This window comes from Ovis aries, chromosome 16 (assembly GCF_016772045.2).
Source record: "Ovis aries strain OAR_USU_Benz2616 breed Rambouillet chromosome 16, ARS-UI_Ramb_v3.0, whole genome shotgun sequence".
Lineage (NCBI taxonomy): Eukaryota > Metazoa > Chordata > Mammalia > Artiodactyla > Bovidae > Ovis > Ovis aries.
The window spans coordinates 4738626-4764878 of record NC_056069.1 but is presented as its reverse complement, the minus strand read 5'-3'; the positions used below and the strand labels follow the sequence as shown (position 1 = coordinate 4764878).

The 26253-nt window shown below is 46.7% G+C and overlaps 1 long non-coding RNA gene across 2 annotated transcripts; it reads right to left on the bottom strand.

Annotated features, from left to right (window-relative positions):
• Positions 1-1133: 1133 nt before the first annotated feature.
• LOC105602454 (uncharacterized) lies at positions 1134-22850 on the bottom strand. 2 transcript variants are annotated; one of them, XR_001435858.4, is made up of 4 exons: positions 22661-22850; positions 16855-16982; positions 13712-13870; positions 1134-11671 (listed from the first exon to the last, which is right to left on the bottom strand). It is a non-coding gene; the product is annotated as an uncharacterized LOC105602454 (long non-coding RNA). The 2 variants fall into 2 exon arrangements; XR_009596746.1 differs by having other exon boundaries at positions 1134-9026.
• Positions 22851-26253: the final 3403 nt, after the last annotated feature.

Here is a 26253-nt window from a genome sequence, read left to right as displayed (position 1 = left end):
CTGGTCTTCTCTAAGCCCACACCCCTTTCCACATCTGCAGGAAGAAGCTGATGACGCTTACCCGAGGAGGTTTTTCCTGGGGATCAAATGAGAAAGTTGGGAGACTGTGTAGTGTGATGCCTGGCACCTAGTAAAGGCTTGTCACCTGAAGCTGTTGTGGTTGGCCTGCTAGCTCCACTTCTCTGCTTGCATCTTCAGTTCATGGTTCATTTCAGTGGTATTCACTGAGCCTGGCTCTGAGCCCAGTCTATTGTGGACGGCAGACCAAGACCTGTTGTGTGACTTGGGCCAGGGTAGACCTCTCTGAGCCTCAGTTTCCTTCTGTGCAATTCACAGGTAATCAGCATCTCCTTTCAGGATTGCTGAAGGAGAGGAGCTGGTAGCTGTAATACAAGACCCAGGTGGAGGAAACTCATTTTGAACTTCCCCTTCTATGACTGGCCCCACCTGAAGACTTTGCTAACACAGACGCTTGAAAAATCCCAAGGGAGGAAGGGGGCCGGTGTGGCTCGGGTTCAAACAGCAGGGCCAGCAGGCCATTTCTCGTCTATAAATAGAGAGAAATGGTGGTACCTATTCCTTTGGGAGGATTCAGAATGCATGGTGCCAGTTCCTGTCTGCTGTAGGGTGTGGGCTGTGAACTGCACTCTTCCTCTGGACCCTATAACAGTGTTGCCTCTTCTTCCCTTTTCATTCATTCATTCATTCAGCCAGCAAGGGGCCTGGCACTCTTGGGAGAGAGAAGGAAATCTCAGCTGGAACTTGAATCCTAGGAGCAGTAGAAAGGTTGAAGGGGCCTTGAGTAGCCACTGAGCCCAAAAGACTGTTTGCCTGGCCCTCTATAGGAGGGGAGTCACACAGTGATAAGCATTTGACAATGAATCCTCCCTTGCCGGGGTCCAGCTCCGGTGGATCCAGGGTGATTCGAAGGTGGGGGGACGGAGTCGGCGTCTTTGGAAAAATACATATTTAATCACAGATATAGAGAAATTAGAAATGGATAGTGTAGTAGGAAGATTGGTGGAGAAAAGGAAGCTGAATAACTTGGATTACGTGGAATAGCATCCATGCTCCAGATGGGAATTCAGCCAGAAAAACGGGAGCAAGAAAGAAGCGACATGGGGGAATCAGTCTTTCCGGAAACTGATCTGATTTCTTTATTTTTGTGTTTGCTTATATACGTTTTGTTACACATAGGGATGAATACAGAGTCACGCGGGGGTCAGCAGTCCTGACCTTTATCAAAATCAGGTGCTTCACATAAATGTATAAAAAAAGGTCTTAGGGATATTACATCATCTTCTGGCCATGAATGAGACCTGCTGACATTTTATGATCCTTTCTTTCTGATAACCAAAAACTTATTTCTTCCAAGGGTGTTTTTTCTTAAACCAGGCACCACCCTCCAAATAAAGTTACATTCCTATAGGGTGAGGGTGTAGTGAGTTACAATCAAGAAAGGAATTTATTCAACTCAAGGTTAACAAGATTAATCTTAAAGGTTAATACTTATTTCTCCTATATGCTTAAAGGTTAATACTTATTTCTCCTATATGCTAGTTATATTCATTATAAGGGCAGGGAATATGGAGATTTAGCAGCCAACATCAACCCAACAAATGAAAATCCTTTCATCAATGCTCCCCTTAAGATCTATTTAGTCTTAAGATATGATAAAGTTACATTTTTAGATAGCAAGGACACAGTGATATATAACAAAGTACAGTGATCTATTACAAAAGAGAAGAATCCATTAGCTCAAAAAGTCTAGTATTGCTAACATCAAAAACTACTATATTTCCTTTGCTATATTCCAGATACATTGATTAATATATTCCCAAGTGCCTAAGGATATGGAGGCCTGGCGGCAATCATTGACTCAACAAGAAGAAAAAGTCCTATGCTAATTAAGATTCTCAAAATACTCCAAAACTCTCTGTGCTGTTTACAGTTGAGAGGTAGTAAATAATCTTGTGCCTAGTGGCAGCAGTACGGATAATCCTGTCACACAAGCTAGTCTGTCAGCAGAGAGGTTTGACCTGAGACATCCTTGTCCCACCCAGAGCAGGGAATTAGCAGCAATTATTGACACAACAAATGAAGAACCCTTCACCAATATAATTCCTAACCAACACACTATACTAATAATTTCCAACTCCCCAAAAGATTTCGCCTTTAATAAGTCTAAAACATCTCATGCCTCTCAGATTTGGAGGCTGTAAACAATCACATGTGGCCGGACAAACCTATACAGGTGGGCTAGATAACCTTCAGAGGAGTCCGTAAGCTGAAACACTCTTGTCACGCCCAAGAATTTTTATTGCCTTGGAGCTGCACGTTTACTCCTTCTCCAAGAGAAACGGTTATGGGGGAGAGCCCCCGTAAAGTCAGAGGTGTAGGTGAGAGCATAAAACAGACTCTGGCTTTGGGGTTAGATGCTCGGGAACAGGGGGTTTCCTGAGGCTTGATCACGCCTTTGCGTATGCCAAGCCTCCTTCCTCATGACCTTTGCCATGGGCGGAATTCCTCACGCTGGCCCCCGGCACTCCCTCTCAAAGTCTGGTCCACAGTCTGGTGCTGGCCCACCAGGCAACTGCAAAGGCACCATGGGGCCAATTCTCAGCCCCAGCCCAGACCTATTGAATTAAGTGCGCATTTCACACGGTCTCCAAAAGATTCGTTGACACATTTAATTCCTAGAGACACTGTGATAAAGGACCACATTTTGGGGGGTTAGGGGACTTCTGCATTTGCTGTTTCTTTCGCCTTGAGCGCGTTCATCTCTCTGTGTTCCACCCTGCTGTAATGAACAGAGAATACGCATGCCTCCCAGTAGATTCTCCCTTTCTTCATAACTCTTAGCGATGGTAACAGAGCCCATGCTCGAGCCAAACTGCATGGGGTCACATTCTAATCTGTCTACTTACTAATTTATTTTACTTCTGTACCTCAGTTTCCTCACGTGTAACATTAGGACAATAATAGTACCTTCCGCATAGACGTGTTGTAAGGATAAAATGTGTTGGTGAATGTCAAGGATTTAGGATAGTGCCTGGCACAGAGTAAGTGTAAGAGAGGTTTGACTATGGTTGCTATTTTTGCATGAAGATGGAGCTCCCAATTTTCGGCTGGGCATATGGGTGCTCAGAAGGAAAGTTACATTTCCTAGCTTCCCTTGCAGCTAGGTGTGGCCATGTGACTAAGTTCTGGCCACTGAGATGTAAAGAAATGTAGCTGCTTCAGGGATTCTCGGTGGATGTTACCCATTGTGTCCTTCTCTCCCTCTGGCTACCCAGAATGTGGATGCCACCATCCTGCCCCATTCAGTGAAGGTCGTGTAGAGCAGAGCAACAAGATAGAGGGAGCCTGGGCCCCTGCCCCTGAATGACACAGTAGCTGTCCTCAAACATCTCCCCAAACTTCTAAGCCAAAGGGAAACACACATGTCTGGTTTAAGTTACTGTTATTTTGTATTTTCAGACACTTAACATCTGAACCTAATACTAATACACCTACCCAGCCTAGTTAATCTCTTGACTTGGTTCAACTACCACATGCAGAATAGGCCCGGACCCCCATTATATGGTCACATGGCACCCATAGGTTTTTAGGGGGAGAAATTGTCACAGTTTGTGATGAGGTTATTATTAATTGGCTAGTGTCTACCTCCCCATGTTGACTGGAAGTTCTCCCTGGAGTATGGATGTCTGTTTGCTCATCACTGTATCCTAGCACCCAACCAGAGCCTGCACATGGTGGGGCAGGTGGTGGGGGGCCACAACTATGTATTGAAGGCTGAATGGCAGCTTCCCAGAGAGGCAGGCCTTCTGTAAGAATTCCCAGAGAGAATGGGGGGAAGGGACACATCAACAGAGATCTCTGTGGGGACTCTTGAGGTCTGTAAGCCAGTCCCAGAAGGCCTGTGTGCCCAGAAGACACTGTAAGATGGGACAAAGGAAATCAGACGTTGTGTTACAGTAAATGAGAAAACCCTGCATCTCTTGACCAAGGAAGTAACTTACTAAAAACTGAGTTTTAGGATTGCTAATCTTTCAGGACCCTATCGTAGCCAGCCTCAAGTGGCTGATATTCCCATGCCCTCGTGTAATCACCTCCCACAATGTGAAGTGCCAAGCTGGGTAACCAACAGGACATTGCAGAAATCACCTCATATGACTCTGCAGGCTAGGTAGTAAAGGCATTGAGGCTTCTCCTTAGGCTCTCCTGAATCACTTGTTCTGGAGAAAACCAGCTTCTAGGTCATAAAGATACTCAAGCACGGTTAGAGAGGGGTCGGATGGCAAAGAACTGGGACCTCCTGCCAACAGCCATGTGAGCAAGTCATCCTAGAAGTGGGTCCTGAGCCTCTAAGTCTTCAGAGCTGCAGCTCCAGCCCACAGCTTAACTACAGCCAAGAAGCCCTCGTCCAGAGCCACTCATCCAAGTCGCTCCTGGATTCCTCCTGACTCTTAGAAACTCTGTGAGATAATAAATGTTTAGTGTAAGCCACTAGCTCGTGGCTGTTCAGCTGCACAGTGTAGACCGTCAATAAAGATCCCATCCCCCGTTCATTGTTCTGCCAGCACATTCTCCCTGCCTTCTTCCGCCTCACCCCCAACAGGCTTAGCGAAATGGTAGAGCACTGCAATCAGATGACTCTCTAGCTGAGAGCCATGGACACACAGTTTAACTAGCTGGTTGTCTGAGTATGCAGTGAAGGATAAACATACCTTTCCTGTGGCAGGTAACCTCTAAAATCACCATCCCAATAAACCCACCTCCTTGTATCCAAACGCTTTCATAATCTCTGTCCTTACAGTGTAGGCTGGACTTGTGATTCACTTTGAATGAATAGAATATGGCAGATACAGTGGCATGTCGCTCCTAAGACTAAGATACAGAAAGATTGTGGCTTCTGCCTTGAACACTGTTTCTCAGATCAACCGTTCTGGGCAAGCCAGCAGCCCTGTGGAGAGGTCCTAAGGAGAGCTCACTGGTGAATCTTCTGGCACCAGACAGCATGTAACTGAACTTGGAGTGGATCCCTCAGCCTCAGTTGAGCCTTGAGTTGACCGCAGCCCTGACCCACAACTTGACTGCAACCTCCCGGGAGACCTTGACCCAGAGGCATTCAGCTGAGCTGCATCTGGATCCCAGGAAATGAGAAGTTTGTTGTTCTAAGCGACTAAGTTTGGGACAATTTGTTATGCAGCAACAGTTAACAAATACATGGCCTAAAAGCTTGCTGTAAAGGTGAAGTAACATGTACAGAGCCAGGCATACAGCAGGTGCTAATTAAATGCTTGCTGAATTAATCAATGGATAAACACATGAACATTCTATAATGTAGAAAGTTCCCTGGCTCCAAATGCTCACTGGTCTCTACCCGCTCTTGCCAAACACATCACGGAAAGTTGTTTGAGGCAGGGAAATGGCCAGGTCAGATTTGTTTTTCTGTAATAGGAGCCTGGTTTGTGTTCTAGGGGTGTGGCTGGTTCAACTGTGGCCTGGATGAAGAGCTTAAGAAATAATAGTCCTTTGTCAGCTTGAAGAGGTATTGAGGGTAACTTGGGCCTCATAACAGGCTTCTCAACAAATTCTCCTTTCTTGCTCTGTGACGTCTCCTGGCCAACTAGAAGACTGTCATTCATTCTCTCATCCATTTTAAGTTATTCAGAGGACACCTCCTTATGACAGATCCTCTGGCTGTAGAAAGAAACACAACACAGCCCTGTGTAGAGGAAGCAGGGAGGAGGTAAGCAGAAGTGTGTTGCTATAACAAAGAATCGACCTCAGGGGCCCCAGCTCCTTGTGCGGGTACAATTTCATGGTAAGCGCTGTGTTAGGGGCAGCACCGGAGGTTCTAGGAGGCTGGTAGAGTGTTCCTAATTCTACCCATGGGAGTAAATTGGTCTGAACACTTTCAGTTCAAGGTGGCTGAGATCACCTCAAATTAACATATCCTGCCTAGGGCCAGAGAGAGAGAAAAACAAAGAGAAGAGAAAAAAAGAAGGAAGAAAGAAAAATCCAGACGTAGATTTGGTTTCAGGCACTTCAATAATTGCATCAGGAATCTCTCTCCCCATGCCTAGGCTCACCTTTATTTATTTATTTATTTATTTATTTGCTGTGCCACAAGACATGTGGGATCTGCTGTGGATGTGCAGTCTTAACCACTGGCCCACCAGGGAAGTCCCATAGGCTCATCTTTTAAGTTCTGACTTTGTCCCTAGAGAGGCTTTCCTTTCGTGCTGGCAAAATGCTTGCCTGTTGCTCCAGGCTGTTTTTCCAGCTCTGCAACTCCAGCAGCTGAAGGCAAGCTGTTTCCTGCTGCCTCAGGCAAAGGCTCCTTGGCTGACCCTCAGGGGGTTCGCAGACCAGCATAGTGGGCTCAGGAGAAGGGATAGGCCAAGCCTAGACTGAATCCCCACCCTGGAGCCTGGAGTGAAATCAGCCTTATTCAACACACGCAGATTCAGATGGAAGAAATGTGGTTTCCTAAAGAAAGGTCAGGGGTGGGAATTCCCTGGTAGTCCAGTGGTTAGGACTCAGTACTTTCACTGCTGAGATTTAATCCTTTGTCGGGGAACTAAGATCCCATAGCAAGGCCTTTAAAACAGAAAGAAAGAAAGTCAGCAGCATTCCCAAAGAAGGAGAGAATGTTGGGAGGAAAAATCGTCAGGTATCTTCTACAGGGAGTTAGGAAAAGCTTCAAGGAAGAAGAAGAATCTGAGCTGAGACCTTGAAGAATAAGTAGATTTTAGGGAGAAAAGGAGAAAAGCAGGTTGACTGCGTTATCTATTGCTGTGTAACAAATTATCCCAGACTTATACAGCAATTTACTGCCTTGAAGTTTCTGATGGTCAGAAATCCAGGAGCAGCTACCTGGGTGGTTCTGGCTCAGGATCCATGATGAAGCTGCAGTCAGGCTGTTGGTCAAGGCTGCAGTCTCAAGACGACTGGAGCTGGTAGACCCAGGCTCACCCACGGGGCTGTTGGAGGAGAGTTTAGCCCTCGCCACGTGGGCCTGTCCTTAACACTGGTCACGACACGGCTTCTCCCTGCCAAGTGAGAGAGCCAGCCTTCTCTGAAGTCTCTCCAAGGCGTGTGCTGTCATTTCCACCTTCTTTCATTCATAAGCCCAGCCTCCACTCGAAGGGAGGGAATCTCACAAGGGTGTGAATACCAGGAGATGGGGGTCATCATGGGGCCCATCTCGGGGGCCGGATACATCCTGGGAAGGACACAAAAGCATGGCGTTGGGAGAGCAGGCGGTGGCTGTGGCCATGGGTTACGACAAGCTGGAGAGGCAAGTAGGTGGGGACTGGGTTGTGAAGGGCTTTGAGAGACGTGTTCAAAGCGTGAACTTTCTTCTACAGACAGTTAGGGGCCCTGAAGTATACAAAGCGGGGTTGCGCCACAATATTTTGATTTAAGGCTTTGCGGGAGCCCAGTATATGTCTTCTCTTTCCTGGCTGTGCTTGGAACAAATGGGACTACTATCTGCATCGGGGCTTCCTGATGGTGAATCTCTGAATGCGGCATACAGACCCAGGCAGGCACAGGAAGGGCAGGAAAAGGTCAGGCCTCCCTGGGGTGATCTGAGATAAGACAGAGCAGAACGCGGTTCTCTGTGGGCAGCCTCCCTCCCAAAGAGCTGGACAGCATAGTCACAGACCCCGGGTGACAACTTGCCAATCAGAATTCACCCATCTCCCCAGACAGTAGGTGAGGGGACCCCACAAGTGTTGAGGGAAACCCCTTCTCGTGAAAATCAGAGAACACAAGCACGCCCCCCATCAGCCATCTGCAAGTGTTGGACAGGGCACATCTGGCTGCCTCTGCTGTGGCATTCCATCCATGCTTTTCAAGACCTGAGAAGCTCACAGGGCTGAGGTCCCACTCAGCTCGGTGCTCCCTTCTGCCGGCAGCAGTCAGCTGCACCGGCTTGGTGACTCGGCATCACCTGGGCGTCTTCCTCTTCTCTTTCTGGCCTGGAGTTCACCTGGACCCTTTCTTCCGCAGTCTGTGGCGTGGCTTGGGGCTGGGTGGGGCCTGCACCTCGGGTGTCTCCCAGAGGCTTCATCCCCCATGGCCCTTCCCTCCATCCCTGCCCCTTGGCTGAACCTGGAGACTTGGGGAGGCCTTTGTGTGGCCCGGGCATGACTGTGTGTCGTGGTGTGTGGGACACCCAGGGAGCAGATGGGGCTGTTCTCCTGGCTGAGGGTGGAGCTGTGTTTCCTCAGGGTAGGCTGGTGGTGGGCTGGGTGGTAAGCCAACCTTGACTCTGAGGAGGAAACAGAAAGGGAACCCTGGAAGGCTCTGGGTGCGACTCCCGTGTAACTGAAGTAAATCCCTTCAGCTCCCTGAGCTTCAGCCTCTTCATCTGTAAATCATGGATCTCCAGTTGTTCACTCATCACTCAAGCTGATGATTTGCTAGTGCACAAGGCCGAAATTCCTCCCACGCAGGAGTGTATAGTGCCCCCCAAATAGTGGTGAATATAGGTAAGCCCAATAATAATGTGCCTCTGGCAAGGCTCATGTATTCCAACGGAGAAAAATCAGATGAAAATCGGGCTCACTGGAACCCCAAGAGCTGCATGATGAGAGGTGAGGTCAAAGGTGGAAGAGAAAGCTTTGAAGTCAGAGGTCAGAATCCCAAGCCTAGTTCAGCTGATACCTGTCTGAGTCACCTTGGGGCTGTCTAATTTCCCACCATAATCGCCGTTTCCTGCTCTGCAAAATGGAGAGAATGCCCACCTCACGGGATAGTTGAGGGGGTGAGTGTTTATCCAGTGGTCATATGTGAATTCCCCCTGCCTTGGATCTGGGTTTAGCTGGATACCAAGTCCCATCTGCCCCTCCGGTCTCATGGTGAAGTGAAAAGATCTGAAGGACAACCAAGCCCTTTCCTTGCTCTGCGAATTCATTCTATCCTCTCATTTTCTCTCCTCCTTTCCAAAGCAAGTACATTTTTAGCAGACCCGAGACATGGTTTCCCATGTGAGTTAAATCCAAGAAATCCTAAAAAAAATAAAATAAATATATAAGTGTAAATGAAAGAAATCCTCACTGAGCTCTAGTCAGTGGGTTGTTGGTTTTTTGTGTTTTTTTTGGCTGTGCTCCATGGTATCTGGGATCTTAGTTCCCCAACCAGGGATTGAAACCCAGACCCCCTGCATTGGAAGCATATAGTCTTCACCAGTGGATCACCAGGGAAGTCCCAGTGTTTAGGTATTTTGGATGAAGGAGACATTAACTCTAGCTTCTGCTCCAGAAGAGTCACCCCATTCATCAAAAGACCACTGCTTTTTCGGCCCTGACTCCATTCAAGTCTATATTGATCAAAGACTCTAATCTGGCCTCAGTCAGGGTTTTCAAAATAGGATTAGCTTTTGTGAGATGTTTTTGTTTTCACAAATTGATTATTTAAAGAAACAGTGATAATTTAATATAAAAAGTAACTATTTAAAAAGATATTCAGACAGGAAAGGGGGTTCACAGTGGAAAATGAAGTCTCTCTTGTCCTCTCAGCCCCCAGCAAGGGCACCCACTTCTGAAGGTTTTCTTCACTGGACGGGGCCTTTTGGTGGCCAGGGGTGACCCCAGCCTTTCTTTGGGAAGGCAGTGGAAGCCGGCATCTCTCTACTTTGCCAGCCAGGAGCTCTAAGGCCAGGAGAGAGGAGGCAGAGTGGAGCTTCCCATGGAGCCGAGGGTCTACCAGAAGGCCAGAGGGAGGGCAGTGTCCTGGGTAGGATGGGGACACTGAGGATTGAGTGCCTCAGGTGGGCTCTGGGGGAGACTGTGGGGTCTCAGGTTCACCAAGGGAGACCTTTAACCCACTTGCAAGAGACCTACTACCTTATCAGAAAGGTCTTCTACAAATATTTGTTGAGTGACTATGACAGGCCGGCCTTCACCTAAGGTTGGAATTGGGAAATGGGGCTGGAAAGGCCCCAAATCTCACTGTGAGAGCAAGCAGGAGGGAACACTGATCAAATATCTTCTCACTGTCAAGGACTTTTGTTAGGTTATTTTAAAATTAATTTTTAAATACACAAGTAGTATAGGAATACATTTTCCGTGTAAAAAAAAGAAAATAAAACTTTACAGATAAGGCTAAATCTTCCTTTGATCTCTAACTCCAGTCTTGGTTTTCTTCTACCTCTCTAGAAGGAATCGCTGTTTTCAATTTGGTGTGAATCTTGCTAACTTTTTTCTCGGCATTTTGGCTTGTATTTGTCTCATACATATTCTTCTGCCACTTCACTTTTGGACTGATAATCTATCTGGGAGGTTTCTTTTCAGGTGGATACAGATCTATGCTCAGGGCCTCCACGGGCGGTGTTTCACGTCAGCCCCACTCCAGAAGAGCAAGCATGGCTCAGAGAGCCAGGTGACTCACCCCAGCAGGTGAGAAGGGGAGCAGGATTCAGACGTGGATTTGTCTGAGTTTGGATTGTACCTGCCCTTTATCTAATCTGCTTGTGGTTTGTGCTCTAAGTTTCCTGGTTTATGATGTCATCAAAGGGGCTATTTTAATGGTGCATTAATCATAATTCAAGAGACAAATCGACTACCTCCATTCCCTGTTCAAACACCTGCATGGCCCCCCAGTTTGCAAAGGACTGAGTCTAAGTCCCTCAGCTGGGTAAGAATAGATCTTTTAGACAGAAGGCTTCTTGTCATTTCTCCAGCTCCCTGTGGCCAGGCCCGCCTTGTCATCAGTTCTCCATCCAGCGTGTGTTTTCTGACACCTCCGAGCAATTCACTCCATTCTGACACTGTCTACCTGGAGATAGCATTAAATCCCACAAGCTAAGTGCCCACTGCCCCCCTTCGATGCCATTCTCAAGTCCAGGTTGTCACCTGTGCTTCTGAGTGGCCAGCAAGGGGAGATTCCCATGAGCCCCTCTTTGGGTTCAATTAACTTACTAGAGTGGCTCTCGGTTCACCAGTTTATTATAAAGGGTATTATAAAGGATGCAGATGAGAGTCAGATGAAGTACTCGGGACGAGGTATGTGGAAGGGGCTTGCATGCCTTCTCCAAGGAACCACTCTGCCAGCACCTCCACGTGCTTACCAACCTGGAAACTCTCTGAACCTCATCGTTTTGAGTTCTTACAGATGCTTCATTAATTACATAAGCACTATGGATTAAATCATTGGCCATTAGTAATTGAACTCAATCTCCAGCCCCTCTCGCCTTCCTGGAGTTCAGGGAGACAGCTAAGTTACACCCCTCCAATCACGTAGTTGGTTCCCCTGTCAAACAGCTTTCATCCTTAGAGGCTTTCCGAGTCACCTCATTAACATAAACCCAGGTGTGGTTGAAAGGAATTTGCTACGAATACCTAAAGACAACTTTAGGGGCTTCCCTGGCAGTCCGGCTTTCCTGATAGCTCAGTTGGTAAAGAATCTGCCTGCAATGTAGAAGACCCCGCTTCGGTCCCTGGGTTGGGAAGATCCCTTGGAGAAGGGATAGGCTTCCCACTCCAGTATTCTGGCTTGGAGAATTCCACGCATGGGGTCCCAAAGAGTCGGACATGAAAGCGATTTTCGCTTTCACTTTCTTTTCACTGGTTGTCCACTGGTTCAGACTTCCCCTTCCAACGCAGGCTTTGATCCCAGATCAGGAGCTAGTGCCTCACAACAAAAAAACCAAAGCCTAAAACAGAAGCAGTATTGAAACAAATTCAACAAAGACTTTAAAAAAATAAAAAATTAATTAAAATTAATTTTAAAAAATTCTTATTTTAAAAAAAAAGACAACTTTAATCACTGAGGAAATTCCTAAGGTTTTAGAAGCCCTGCATCAGAAACTGGACAAAGACCAAATTTATCTTTCTAATTATAAGTCACAATATTACATTCCAGAAAAAACAAGCTACTTAGGGTTCTCTTCAGGCCCAGCTGTTTCTCTCCTCCTCATCCTTGCCCATGCAGTCTACTCTGCGTGTGGCAGACCAGCTCCCCATCTTAGCCCCTCTGTGCCTGGTTCACTATAACTCATCCTGTGCACCTTGGTGCAGGGACCATCCCCTTGTGGGCGCCTCTCCTGTCGCCCACAGGCTAAGTTAGATGTTCCTCCTTTGTGCCCTCAATGTCTTGTATTTATTGTTATCAAAGCATTTCCCCTCCTATTCTAATTGCCATTATATGTGCCTTCCTCTTCTTAAGGGTGATGACATAAAATTCATATTTTATGGCAAGGTAAGAAAAATGTGAACATAAAATTTTTCTTTGCCTGTCTGGGCCCCTTCCCTCCCCGTTAGTAAGTATTGTACAGCTGTGTTAACTAGACATCCTTTGGAGATAACAGCCCTTTTCAGTCTCAGCTTGGGATCAAGATGATCTGTGACCCACTACTCTTTGTATGCATAGATTTGGATTGTGTAAACTGTCAGTGATGAGTCATTGACATATAACCTTTGTCTCAAAAATTTATATTACCATGTTTTGACCTCTAATGGGCAGAGCCGTCCTTCGAGCGTTCTGAAAGACTATCTCCCAGGTTATAATTGGCTCCAATAAAATATTCAGTTCCTTTCTTAGATTGAGTATTAACTTTTTCATTAACAGGGGTTAGGTCCTTGAAGTGAGAGTCACTGTCTCACTCACCTGCACCTCCAGGTCCCAAACAGTGTTTGTGGAGTACATGAATGCCTCAAGAGAGTGAACAGTTGAGTGTTCACTCGTGTCTCACTGATGTGAGAGAGAGGAGACACACGAGATAACAGTGCTGGGAAGAGAAACCCATAATCTCTTGAAGTAAATTTACCCAAACGCAATCATACTATATAATTGTGTGGCGACTGTATGGGACCATATTTTCTCAAGCCATCTCCTAGCTCAAATGTTTCTCTTAGCTCTGTGATGTTACTCGTAATCTTCTCTTTCATCTGGTCTTTAAGGCTCTTGAAAAGGGATGCATGCCCTGATTTCAGGGGATCTGAAATCAGTCCCACCAAGGTCTGGTTGAGCCCCGTGGCTTCATCTCCTTAGTGACGTCCCTTGTTTCAAAAGGGCATCAGAACCCGCTGCCCACTCTTGAAACTGGCAGGGGTTTCCTGAGAAGAGGGATGGGGGAGTTCACTTTGGGAGGAACAGTTCCCCTCCTCAAGATAAAAATTAAAATTCATTATCTCTTTGCCTCAAAATCCCAAAGTCATCTGTTACTACTAAAATTAGGGAAAGCCCAAAGCTTTCACCCATTTTGTCTCATTTCCCTTTTCTCTGAGAAAATCTGAGGGAAAAGCTCTCTTCATTTTTTGTTTCCCTTAATATGGTTTAGTGCTCTTTTCCGTATGAAAGGGTGAAAGAATATTTTAAAAATAGAGAAAACGAGAAAGTAAGAGAGTTCCACTACTGAGATACCATCACATTTAGAATTCTTTCAGTCTTTTTTTTCTGTGTAATTTGCTGTGGTTGTTCAGTCAGGTTTTTAAAAATGTATGTAATATAGATACACCCAAAGTATGTATAATGCAGATGTATAATTTAAAGAATTACAGAGTGAATACTCAGGTATCCATCACCCACTGTAAGAAACAGAACTTCAGCGTAGCTTAGAAGCAAGCCCCCATGCGTCCCTGCCCCCCAACCCGCTCAGAGGCGGCCGCCATTTTGAAATTTCTGCCCTTCCTTTGCTCTCTTTACAGTCTTACTGTATTTGTGTTGTGTAAACATACAGTGTAATGCTTTTTACCTTGATATCATTGAAGTGCCTTGTTTTCCAGCTTGCTTCTTTCATGTATGATCTTTGCGAGATTCAGCCGCAGGGATGTGTGCAAGCGTAGATTACTCGTTCTCACCCCTTCGTATGTGGATGTCGCGTTCCAGTTTATCCATTCTCCTGCGGCGGGACCTGTGGAGAGCGTCCAGGATTTTTTTTTTCTTTGAAATATTTCACTAAATGGAATGATTAAAGATATATTTTGTTGTGATAAAATATATATTAACATAAAATTTACCATTTTTAACCACTTTTAAGTGTATAGTTCAATGGCATTAAGTGATTCACATGGTTATGCAAACATCACTACCATCCATCTGAAGAACTTTTTTCATCTTCCCAAGGTGAAATCTGTAACAATTAAACGGTAACTCTCCACTCTCTCCTCTCCACAGCCACCATTTTACTTTCCCTCTCTGTTAGGTTTTACTGCTCTAAATGTCTCATGTGAGTAGAATTATAAAGTCTTTGTCTTTTTGTGTCTGGCTTATTTCACTTAGAATAATGTCCTAAAGATTCGTTTATATTGTAGCATGTGTTGGAACTTCCTTCTTTTTAAGGCTGAATAATATTCCATTGTGTGTATATACCACGTTTTGTTTATCCATTCACTTGTTGATGGACACTTGGGTTGTTTTGACCTTTGGATCCTGAGAATAATGTGTTTATGAACACAGGTGTACAAATACCTGTTGGAGGGCTTGCTTTCAGTTCCTTTGGGTGTATCTCCAGATATGGAATTGCTGGGTCATGTGTTAATTCTACTTTTCATCCTTGAGGAAACGCTACACTGTTTCCCACAGCGGCTGCACCATGGTACAATCCTCCCAGCAGCTCATAAGGATGCCAATTTCTCCACATGCTTGTCAACGCTTGTTCTTTCTTTCTTTCTTCTTCTTCTTTTAGTAACAGCCATTCTAGTGTGCATATAAAGTGATTCCAGAATTGCTGACGAGCAAGACAGCCATGACCACGCTAGCACATACGCCCTGGTACATGTATGTGGGAGTTTTTCCAGTTATGCAGTAATAACTGAACTGTTGCATAGTAAGCTATATGCAGGTCAGGAGGCAGCCATTAGAACTGGACACGGAACAGACTGGTTCCAAATAGGAAAAGGAGTGCGTCAAGGCTGTATATTGTCACCCTGCTTATTTAACTTCTATGCAGAGGACGTCATGAGAAATGATGGACTGGAAGAAACACAAGCTGGAATTAAGATTGCCGGGAGAAATATCAATCACCTCAGATATGCAGATGACACCACCCTTATGGCAGAAAGTGAAGAGGAGCTAAAAAGCCTCTTGATGAAAGTGAAAGAGGAGAGTGAAAAAGTTGGCTTAAAGCTCAACATTCAGAAAACGAAGATCATGGCATCCGGTCCCATCACTTCATGGCAAATTGATGGAAAAACAGTGGAAACGGTGTCAGACTTTATTTTTGGGGCTCCAAAATTACTGCAGATGGTGATTGCAACCATGAAATTAAAAGATGCTTACTCCTTGGAAGGAAAGTTATGACCAACCTAGATAGCATATTAAACAGCAGAGATATTACTTTGCCAACAAAGGTCCCTCTAGTCAAGGCTTTTCCAGTGGTCACGTATGGATGTGAGAGTTGGACTGTGAAGAAAGCTGAACACCGAAGAATTGATGCTTTTGAACTGTGGTGTTGGAGAAGACTCTTGAGAGTTCCTTGAACTGCAAGGACATCCAACCAGTCCATCCTAAAGGAGACCAGTCCTGGCTGTTCATTGGAAGGACTGATGCTGAAGCTGAAACTCTAATACTTTGGCCACCTCATGAGAAGAGTTGACTCATTGGAAAAGACCCTGATGCTGGGAGGGATTGGGGGCAGGAGGAGAAGGGGACGACAAAGGATGAGATTGCTTGATGGCATCAGCGACTCGATGGGCATGAGTTTGAGTGAACTCTGGGAGTTGGCGATGGACAGGGAGGCCTGGCATGCTGCGATTCATGGGATTGCAAAGAGTCGGACACGACTGAGTGACTGAACCGAACTTAACTGAAGATATATGTATGTGTATTATTTTCCACTGTGGCAGGATCAATATATTCATCATCAAGAATAGATGATTGTTCTCATTTCAGCACACTATTGTGAAACTTACCATTTTTGCCAGTTTGGTGGGTGTGAAATGATATTTCAATGTGGTTTTATTTTACATTTTCATGAGTAATAACAATATTCAGTATCTTACCATGAGTTTCTTGGTCATATTTATTTCCTCTTATGTAAAATATCTAAGTCTTTTGTCCATTTTCCTATTAAATTGTTTGCCTTAGTTTTATGAATTGGAAGACTTTATCTATTTTGGATACTAAACATTTATTGAGTATACAGTACAAATGTCTTTTCCAAATTTATGGCTTGTCATCTCATCTCTTTTGATGTCTTTTGATGGAAAGGAAATTATTTTAATTTAGCCAAATGTTTTTCTTTCCAATCTTTTTCTTTATGATTACACTTTCTGACTTCTGCTTAATTCAGAATCTGTCTCTGCCTGAGATCATAAAGGTATTCTATATTTTCTTCCAAGGCTTTTGCCCCCAGCTATATTGAGACATAACTGACAAATAACATTGTGTAAGTTTAAGGTCTACAACACGATGATTTACTGTATGTATCACATGTTGTGAAATGATCACCACAATAAGGTTGGTTACTGTATTCGTCATCTCACATAGTTACTGTCTGTGTGTGTGTGTGATGAGAATATTTAGGATCTAGTCTCAGCACATATCAAGGACAAAATACAGTATCGTAAATACAGTTACCGTGTTATACATTAGATCCTCAGCATTTATTCATCTGTAACTGGAAGTTCATACCCTTTGACCAACATCGCCCCATTGTCCCCACCCCTCCAAGCTCTGCCAACAGATACCACATATACATGATATCACATAGCATTTGTCCTTCTCTGTCTGACTTACTTCCCTTAGCATAATGCCCCCAAAGCTCATCCATGTCACAAATGGCAGGATTTCCTTATTTTTCATGGCTGAATAATTCTTTTAAGAATTTCATATTAAAAAAAAGGAAAAAAAAAAGAATTTTAAGCTTTTCCTTTCACTTTTGAGGCCTTGACCCACCTGGAATTGATCTTTTATGTGCTAAGGGTATTGTTTTCCCCATCTGGATAGCCGAAATCCCCGGATTTATTTGTGGAATCAATGTTTATTTCCTCTCTGGCCTTCAGGGCATCTGCCATCCAAATTTTCTAAAAAGTAAATAAGTAGAATTAAAGAGCAATAATAAAATAACAAAATCAGGCTTTCTAATATGTGTGGATCCCTTCTGGGGGCCCTTCATTTTTGTGGTTGCTTTACTAATTTGATATCGGGGAAGCTAAGCCCCTGCCCAGAAATCTGCTTGGGATTGTCTTAGCCTTTCTGGGCCCTCTGCTCTTCTGTATATTTTGAAGATACAGCATGCCAAGTTATACAAAAAACTGAGCTGGTTTTTTGCCTGAAATAGTGTTAGGACATTTTGAGGAAAACTGCCTTCCTATCCACCAACATAGCGTGTGTCTCCATTTAGGTTTTCTTTAAGGTCATTTAATGAAATTTTATAACTTTCTTTAAAAGGCTTTCACAGCTTATCCTAGGTACCTTATATTCTTTATTGCTTTTGTGAATAGTGTCTTGTGTTCATGGACTTCTAGAATGTACTTGTAGTCACACTGCATCTAACGTGCTTTTCCCACTTATGTCATGTTGCACAATTTTTTCTAAGGGTTGCTGACTATTTGTAGGGAAGAGTGACTACCCCACTGTTACCGAACATCCCAGAGTTCTGCTTTTCTTTTTGTTCTGTTCTCAGATGTTTCATTGTCCTCTAGGTACTTGGGGGTTTGAGGTCTGACAACCTTGAATCACGGTCCTTGTCCTCTCTCACCTTAGACACCATCCTCAATCTCTCTGTTCCTATGCTCCTCATCTCTAAGAGTGAGATCACGGATGATACCTGCTCCATGGGCTAATCGTCATGATTAAATGAGAAAGAAAGAAAGTGAAGTCACTCAGTCGTGTCCGATTCTGCGATCCCATAGACTGTGGCCTGCCAGGGTCCTCCGTCCGTGGGATATTCCAGGCAAGAATACTGGAGTGGGTTGCCATTTCCTTCTCCAGGAGATCTTCCCAACCCCAGGATTGAATTCGGGTCTCCCGCATTGCAGGGAGACGCTTCACTGTCTGAGCCGCCAGGTGAGAGTATGGAGTAAAATGGCTGTCATGGAACCTGGCATACAGTAAGAGTTCAGTGAAAATTAGATATGATTATTTCTCAGTAAAAAATTTGTTTTCCTTCATTTTTTTTTTGCCAGGTTTTGACTGTTCTAGCTGAAAATCAGTGTTTGAAAAATTGGGAAAGAAAAAAATCAGATGTCCCCTGATTTTCACCTTGCCCCCCTCTCAGGCTCTCCTTCCTCCTGCTTCTCCTGTCCCCCCATCCAGGGTTAAATCCAGGAGACCAGTGCTGCACAGAGGCTCTCAGACCCTCCAGTTGACAGGAGTGGAGAAGGAGGACACCTCCTCCTGAGGGGATGCCAATTCCAGGCCAGCTCTCCTCCTCATTCTCCAGCCACTGCCTGAGTTGAGGTCTCACGGCTGCTCCGCTACCTCTTGCCTCTCGCCGTCTTGTCACCCTGAGCAAGACGTCCCCCACCACAGCTCCAGCACCGAGTATGACCACCACCTGCTGAGAGTCATCACCGCTCCCCCAGTGCCTTCAGGATGAAGCCCAAGTCCATTAGTTACTTTTCAAGGCCCTGCATGATCTGACCTCCACTAACTGCTAATGCCAACCAAACTCCTCTTTCTCCGTACCTGACACATGTCAGTGATCTGTGCTACAAACTGCTGGGTAGGAATCCTTCTTCCATTTTGTACGTGAGAGCACTGAGGCTCAGAGAGGTAAAAATGACCTCATCAGAGACCCCACAATTAGGCAGCACAGACACAAAACTTTGAATCCAAGTCTCTGGCTCCCAGCCAGCTTTTTTCCCCCTGAGTGAGTGGCAAAGCCTCAGCTTATCCAGTATAACCTGCAAATAACCCTGGGAGCAGTAACACGCTTGACTTTTGCTCAATCACAGGGTTTCTGCAGAAGTGAATAAAAGGGTCTGAAATGGGTCAAGGAGAGGGAAAAGGTCAAAAGAGCATCCTGAAGAAAAAGAGAAAGTGTGCCCTCTTGGCACTTTTTTTCTCAGGCTGAACCCTGGAGTTGAGGCGGGGTTGGGAGTGGGGGTGGGGAATCGGCTAAGCCTGAGGCAGGGAGCGGTGATGTGGCTCATGGGAGAGGCAGGGCGGGGACAGTGAGTGAAGTAAGGACCGAGAATGACGTAGGGGATGATGGAGGAAGTGATTATGACCAGGAAATAAGCTTTCTGAAACCACCCTAGGAGGATCGTCAAAATATTCCTGGCATCAAATGGCATTTAAAAACTAGTAATAGTTGCGCTTTTAAGATGTGCCACTCATTTGCCTGGCCATTCAGTCCTTTCAGTGACTCTGAAAAGTGGCCATTCCTCTTATCTTTTTACAGAGTAGGAAACTGAAGCTCAGACAGCTGAGAGAACCTGCTCAAGGACTCTCAGCAAGAAAGTGAAAAAACCCAGAATATCCTACAGATCTGCCTGGTGCCCTAGCTCTCCACTGTGCCATCCTGCAGTCAAACCGATTCCCTAAAATGTGGCCAAGTAATCTGGGGGCCACAGAGATCATACATATTCTGTTAGATGTAAAGTTTCCAACAAGACTGGAGAATGTCAGAGGAAGACGGTCCTAATCCTACCATTGGGTGGATGCGGTATTAAGACTTCCTGCGTGTCTGGGCAGCCTGATCTATGCGATTCCAGCCTGAACGTTCCCAGGTCCACTTCCAGAGCCTGCAGAGGCCTGTGTCTGGTCATACCTGACAAGGGCAGGCCTAGTGCTGAGGAGTGACCGAGGGTTTGCTTTCGAGTGTTGGGAGTGAGCCGAGCACATGTTCTCCCATGGCTGCCCAGAGGCCGGATCTGGGATGGGAAGGGAAGGGGCAGGGGCAAGCAATGCTCAGAGGCCTCTTTCTGCTCTCTTTGTCTGAGCCCTGTGATGATAAGGGCAGGCCTAGATGGCAGTATAATTATTTTTTAAAAAACATAAAATTAGTGTAGAGAAGGGTTTCCCTGGTGGCTCAGACAGTAAAGAATTCGCCTGCAAAGCAGGAGACCCGGGTTCGATCCCTGAGTCAGGAAGATCTCCTGGAGGAGGAAATGGCAACCCGCTCCAGTATTCTTGCCTGGAGAATCCCATGGACAGAGGAGCCTGGTGGGCTACAGTCTGTGGGGTCACAAAGAGTTGGACATGACTGAGCGGCTAACACTTTCACTTTCAGAGAAGAACTTAATTGTTCAGAAGAGAGGAAAATGGCATGCCAAGCCTCCCCAGAAGAGACCACTCTAAACAGTTCTTGAGGGCACAAGTGGGACCCTGGGTTGCCAAAGGGCAGCAGGTCCCAGCCTGACCAGCAGCCCACTGTTTGTGGTGTCAAGTGCTCAGGGCGCTGAGCGTTGGTCTTGCCAAGCAGGAAATGCCCGGAAGAGCAAGAAGAAGGGAAAGGAAGCCAAGGTGCTTGGAGAAGGGGGCTCAGAGTGGAAAGTTGGGGGTGAGGTGGAGAGACGGGCTTTGGGAAGGGAGCAGGGTACTTATATGGAGTTTCCAGAAGCCTCCACAAGCCCTGCATCCTGTAACCCCCTTCTCTATCTCTATGGGAAACCAGCAGTAAAATCTACTGTTGAGACTTCCATTTCTGGCAATACAGTGGACCAGACTGTGCATATTCTTTATTCATATATTTCATGATAAAGAAAGTGAAAAAACAGGGACTTCCCTCGCGGTCCAGTGGCTAAGATTCCGCATTCCCAGGGCAAGGGGCACAGGTTCGATCCCCGGCCAGGGGAACTAAAATCCCACATGCTGTGCAGTGTGGCCAAAAAAAGAAAGTAAAGAAAATCAAAAGCAAAATGTACACCTTTGGTAACAGTTCAGGATTGGGTTTATGGAGGGAGGTGGTCAGGCTATGCTGAGTCTAGAGTCAGTTCAAGAGCAGGGCAGCTGCAGGGTTGGTTCCCACTGGGTAACAAGTCTGTGCAATTTCCTCCCTTCCTTCCTCTTTCTCTCTGGCCATTTCCTCCTCTCCTTTCACTGTATCTATCTCTACCTATCAATTTATCATCTATTTATCATTTAATCACTTTTCCCACACAAAGTGGATTATATTCTGCTGCAAACTACTTTTTAAAAATTCAGTACCATCTCACGGACAGCTATGCCAGCCCATGATCATCTTATACAAAGGCTGTCAGTTTTAGGAGCAACATTCTCTAAGGTTAGAGTGGTCTCATATCTTCCAGAGCTTGTCTGGAAGAGATCTCATATCCTCCACCAGCTTCTGCTGCTGGCGGGCCTGCCATTCACCCATTCTATTTTCTCAGATGCCTTTATTGGCTTCTCACAGTAGCCAAGCTTCCAGCACCCCCATCTCTCTGGGCTCACAGGTGAAGAAAGCCCTTTCACATTCTCACCCTCCCTCCTGTCTCACTCAGCTTCCCTGACCGGCTCCTGCTCCTCAGATCAGCCTGCACCTCTTGGCCTGAGCATTTGTGCCTCACTGAGCTTTGGACAGCTTGCCCCCAACATCAGCAGCTCCTCCTTCATCTTCCTGGGGTCTGGGCCCCAGCATCGCATTGACACTGAAGTCCTCACTCTCTGTGCCAGGCGCCCTCCACTCTCCTCCCCTGCTGGATTTCCACCCCTAGCTGACGTGTCGTGCCTTTTGCTTGCTTGTTTACTGGCTGTCTCCCACTCTTCCTCCCACTAGAATGCCAGCTCCATGAGTGCATTTTTAATCTCTCTTATATCAGTCTTATGTGCTGCTTTTTAGTCTATTATTCCCAGGCGGCCTTAGTGGTAAGGAACCTATCTCCCAATGCCAGAGATGTCAGAGACACAGGTTCAACCTCTGGGTTGGGAAGATCCCTTGGAGGAGGGCATGGCAACCCACTCCAGTATTCTTGCCTGAAGAATCCCATGGGCGGAAGAGCCTGGCGGGCTACTGTCCATAGGTCGCAAAGTATCAGACGCGACTGAAACCGCTTGGCACACACACATTCCCAGAGCAAGGCCAGTCGTGGCGTGTGTGCGAGCTAAGCTGCTGCAGTCGTGTCTGACTCTGTGTGATCCTCCTCCACGGCCTTCTGACCCAGGGATCGAGCCCACATCTCTCACATCTAACCTGCATTGGCAGGCAGGTTCTTCACCACTAGCACCGCCTGAGAAACCTGGTTAATCAGAGATGTTCACTAACTGTTGGTTGAATTGAATCCAACACGGAAGTTGGTTTCTGCGGCTATGCTGCATCCCTGCTTGTTGGAGAGGGAAAAGCACTTCCTTTAACCCAGCTCTGAAGACCCTTCAGGAATTTGCCTTCCGACCACTCGTGTCTTCACTGGCCCTTTGCTACCTGGACTTAGCCTCCAGATGCCGTGGTACACCCTGGTTGGCATCCAGCCCCCCAAAGGTCACTTCCTGTCCTGCATCTCTAACCCAGAGAACCCTACCCTGGACAACTCCTCCTGGCCTCCAGGCACAGCTGTAAATGCTCACTCCTGCAGGGGCTGTTTTCTCCCCCGGCCAGGTGATGGGACCCCTGGGCTCCTCCAATCTCCTGGGCTCCCCTCTCTGGATCCTATCTGTCACCCTTCTCCCAGAGGCCTGCGTCTTCCTCTGCCTCCCTAGGGTCTCCTGACCCAGGTGCCTGGCACACAGAAGGGGTCACACATGGGTACTGGGAGAGAGGGTGAAAGGGAGAGTGAAGTGGCAATTATAGGGGATGGGACGGTGGGCAGGGGGGACTCACCTCTGGCACCGCTGGGCTGAAGGCTGCTCTAGCCCTAATCCAATCACGAAAGAAAGTCTCCACTCATGAAAGAATTGAGAAAGAGATGAGCAATCAAATGCCTGAGTACGGAGTAATGATGATTAAAGAATGCTGGGAAAAGGCATTATTACATGGCTCCAAAAGCATTCGAAAGCTCTTCAGGAGAGTTCAGGAGAGCGGTTTGGGCAGGCGGGGCCTGACTCTTATCAGAAGATGCCAGACCCCTCATGCCTGCCCCGTTAGGTCACTGTGAGCTGAGAGCAAGGCTCTGTGTCATCGTTTGCACTTCACCTTAGCTCACCCTCTTTCGAAAGGCGCTGATGGGCAGATCTGCAGAAGGTCCCTGTGGGTAGTTTTAATATTAGTATTAGTATTGGCCACCCCTAGCTGGCAAGTGGGATCTCAGTTTCCCTGACCGTGGATCAAGCCAGTGTCGCCCGCATTGGAAACGCTGAGTCTTCACCACTGGCCTGCCAGAGAAGGCCTGTGGGTAGGCTTCTAAAGCGGGAGAGTGTCATCTATAAAACGGGATAACAATCACAAGATTTGTTAAAGAGATGAGATGAGATCCTGCCAGCGCGATGTGGGGTACTGGGCTTAGCATGTATGAGTAGTAAATCAACAAACACGGGAGGGCATGGTTAGAGTGTCTTTTTCCTCCAGAACGGCAACCCCCTGAAGCGGGGATAGGACGTCCGCCTCTGCAATGTTCCCAGAGCCCCAAACAGCACCTTGCACACAGTGGGCACTCAGTACACAGATGTCAAAGGCGGGTTACCTAACCGTCTTCCGGCAACAGGGCCGGCTCTGGGGCCCAGCGCTCGTTCCCACCGATCTCGGTGCTGCAATCTGCCATTTCCCCAGCTGCGCTGCGCAGCTCTGACTACGCAGTGATTGCCCGGGGCATGTGACTCACCGGGTACTTTTCTAACTGCTCCCAGGGGCCGAGGAATCCCCAGGGCCTGGCTCATCAGGGCAAGCCAATGACTGGGACCCAGCGTGGTCTGCCTTCCCGGTCAGCAGGCTGATCTGGAGGATCTCTTTGGGGGAGGGAACAGAACATGCAGCCCCGGGGGGAGGGACAAGCACAGGCCCCCTGAAGCAGGAAGTGTCTCTCACCACGGCCCCTCTCCGAAGCTTACTTTCCTCCCTCCTCTGACCCCGAGCCTGCCTCCACCCTGGAAGGCGATTGGGCTCTCTGCTGGAGTCTTAGCTAACCTCTGAAGGTCAAGTTCATGGACCATTTGTCAATACAAATGGCCAACTTTAATGGAGCACTTACTCTGTGCCAGGTCCTACACTAAATGAAAAGATTTTATTTCATTTCCTCTAAAGAGACACCCAACTGTTCTCCAAACATTCTGTCCTTTGATGCATCTGGGCCTTGGCACAGGCTGTTCCTCAGTTTGAAAGGTGCTTCCTCGTTTTATCTGCCTGGTGAATACTCACTCTTCAGCACCCAGCACTCTCTGTCTCTTCCTGCTGGAAGCTTTCTTAGCTTTCCCAAGACAATAAAATCACAGCCTCCCATGGGTCTCCACAGTCATGATTTTGGTGTGTGCGTCTCTCTCCACCTGCGGTCTGGCTCCCCTGATGCTACGGGCTGCCACTTTCGCCTCCTTATCCTCCATGTCCACCTCCACATCCAACTGGGGCACTGGAAATGTTGGTCCCTCCTTTTTCAATTCCTTGGCTCATCATCTCTATCCTTTGTATGCCCCTCATCACTTTGTCTTTATTCCAAGTACAATGCTTATTATATGATGCTGCTGCTGCTGCTGCTAAGTCACTTCAGTTGTGTCTGACTCTCTGCGACCCCATAGACGGCAGCCCACCAGGCTCCCCCATCCCTGGGATTCTCCAGGCAAGAACACTGGAGTGGGTTGCCATTTCCTAGGTATTTATAAATGTAAGTTGAATGACATAAATGAAACTATGATCTTACTTCAGGGTACCAGATAGGAAGCGTTGAATTATTTTGCTGTAGACTGCTTGGTTACCTCTAGCAAGAAATCATCAGAATAGATAGGGAAAGAGGAAGTCAGAAGTAGGAAGAGAATGGGAGAAAGCGCTGGAACTCACATTTTCTGAGCACCTAAAGGTGCCAGGGATGTGTTTCATTAACTCTCCACTGTAATCCAGTGACATGAGTATTACAATCTCCTTTGTATAGACAAAAAACTGAGGGGACAAGGGGTGAAGTGATCACACAGCTGGCAAATGGCAGGGCTGGGATTTGAGCCCGTCTGCCTGCCTAGCTCCACCAGCTGGACGGAGAAGTTTGGGAGGTCCTCACGTATGAGAGGGTGGGGGAAAGTGAGGAGGGACTGCAGGACTCTGGTGGAGAAGGAATCCACTCCTGTGGATCAGACCCAGACCCCTGAGTATGCATCGTCCCTGCCTTAGTTTCCCAGAACAGACTTTTGCTGGCCTGTGTACCCACCCAGATTCCTCCAATACGTTTAGCCGCTTTCCCTTGAGACAGTTCCTTTATCAAAACAAAAAGCAAAAAACACTGAATTACAGTTGATTTACGGCATTGTGTTAATTTCTGCTGCAGCAAAGTGACTCAGGTATACACACATATACATTATTTTTCCTATTCTTTTCCATTCTGGTTTATCCCAGGACATTAATGAGTGTTCTCTGTGCTATACAGTAGGACTTTGTTATCCATCCATTCTATATGAGATGGTTTGCTTCTGCCAATCCCCAGCTCCCAGTCCATCCCTCTGCCTCCCCTAACACTTCACTTCAGTTCAGTGCAGTTCAGTCGCTCCGTCGTGTCCAACTCTTTGCGACCCCATGGACTGCAGCACACCAGGCCTCCCTGTCCATCACCAACTCCCAGAGTTTACTCAAACTCATGTCCATCGAGTCGGTGATGCCATCCAACCGTCTCATCCTCTGTCATCCCCTTCTCCTCCCGCCTTCAATCTTTCCCAGCATCAGGGTCTTTTCAAATGAGTCAGTTCTTCGTATCAGGTGGCCAAAGTATTGGAGTTTCAGCTTCAACATCGATCCTTCCAGTGAACACCCAGGACTGATCTCCTTTAGGGTGGACTGGTTGGATCTCCTTGCAGTCCCCTGGCAACCACAAGTCTGTTCTCAGTGTCTGTGAATTGAGACAGCTCCTCTTTACCAGTAGCTTCTTATTTTTTTCTGACACCAGTCCTGTCCTAAACACTTCCCTCTCTGTCTCTGGCCCACAGTTTGGGTACCCCTGACCCCACAAGATTGTGCAACACTCGCTGAGGGCTCCAAGAACCCGCAGCTTCTCAATAATGCTGAACTGGGTGAAATTTCCCAGTAACCTCCTCCCCCGCCTGACTAACACTCTCTTAACTTGGCAGCGCAATGTCCTATTTTTAAGGAACCTAGTCATTTGGTTTAGATTCTTTAGTTGTTTTATTTTAATGACCTTCTGAATCATTCATTTTTCTTCTTTTGAACTGATTCATTCTTGGCCACTTCCTTGTATAGAAATCCAACCCCTCCTTTAAGACTCAGCACCAATCACCCCCTTCTCGTGAAAACCCTCTTCATCTATGCCATCCCTCTCCAGGAAGAGA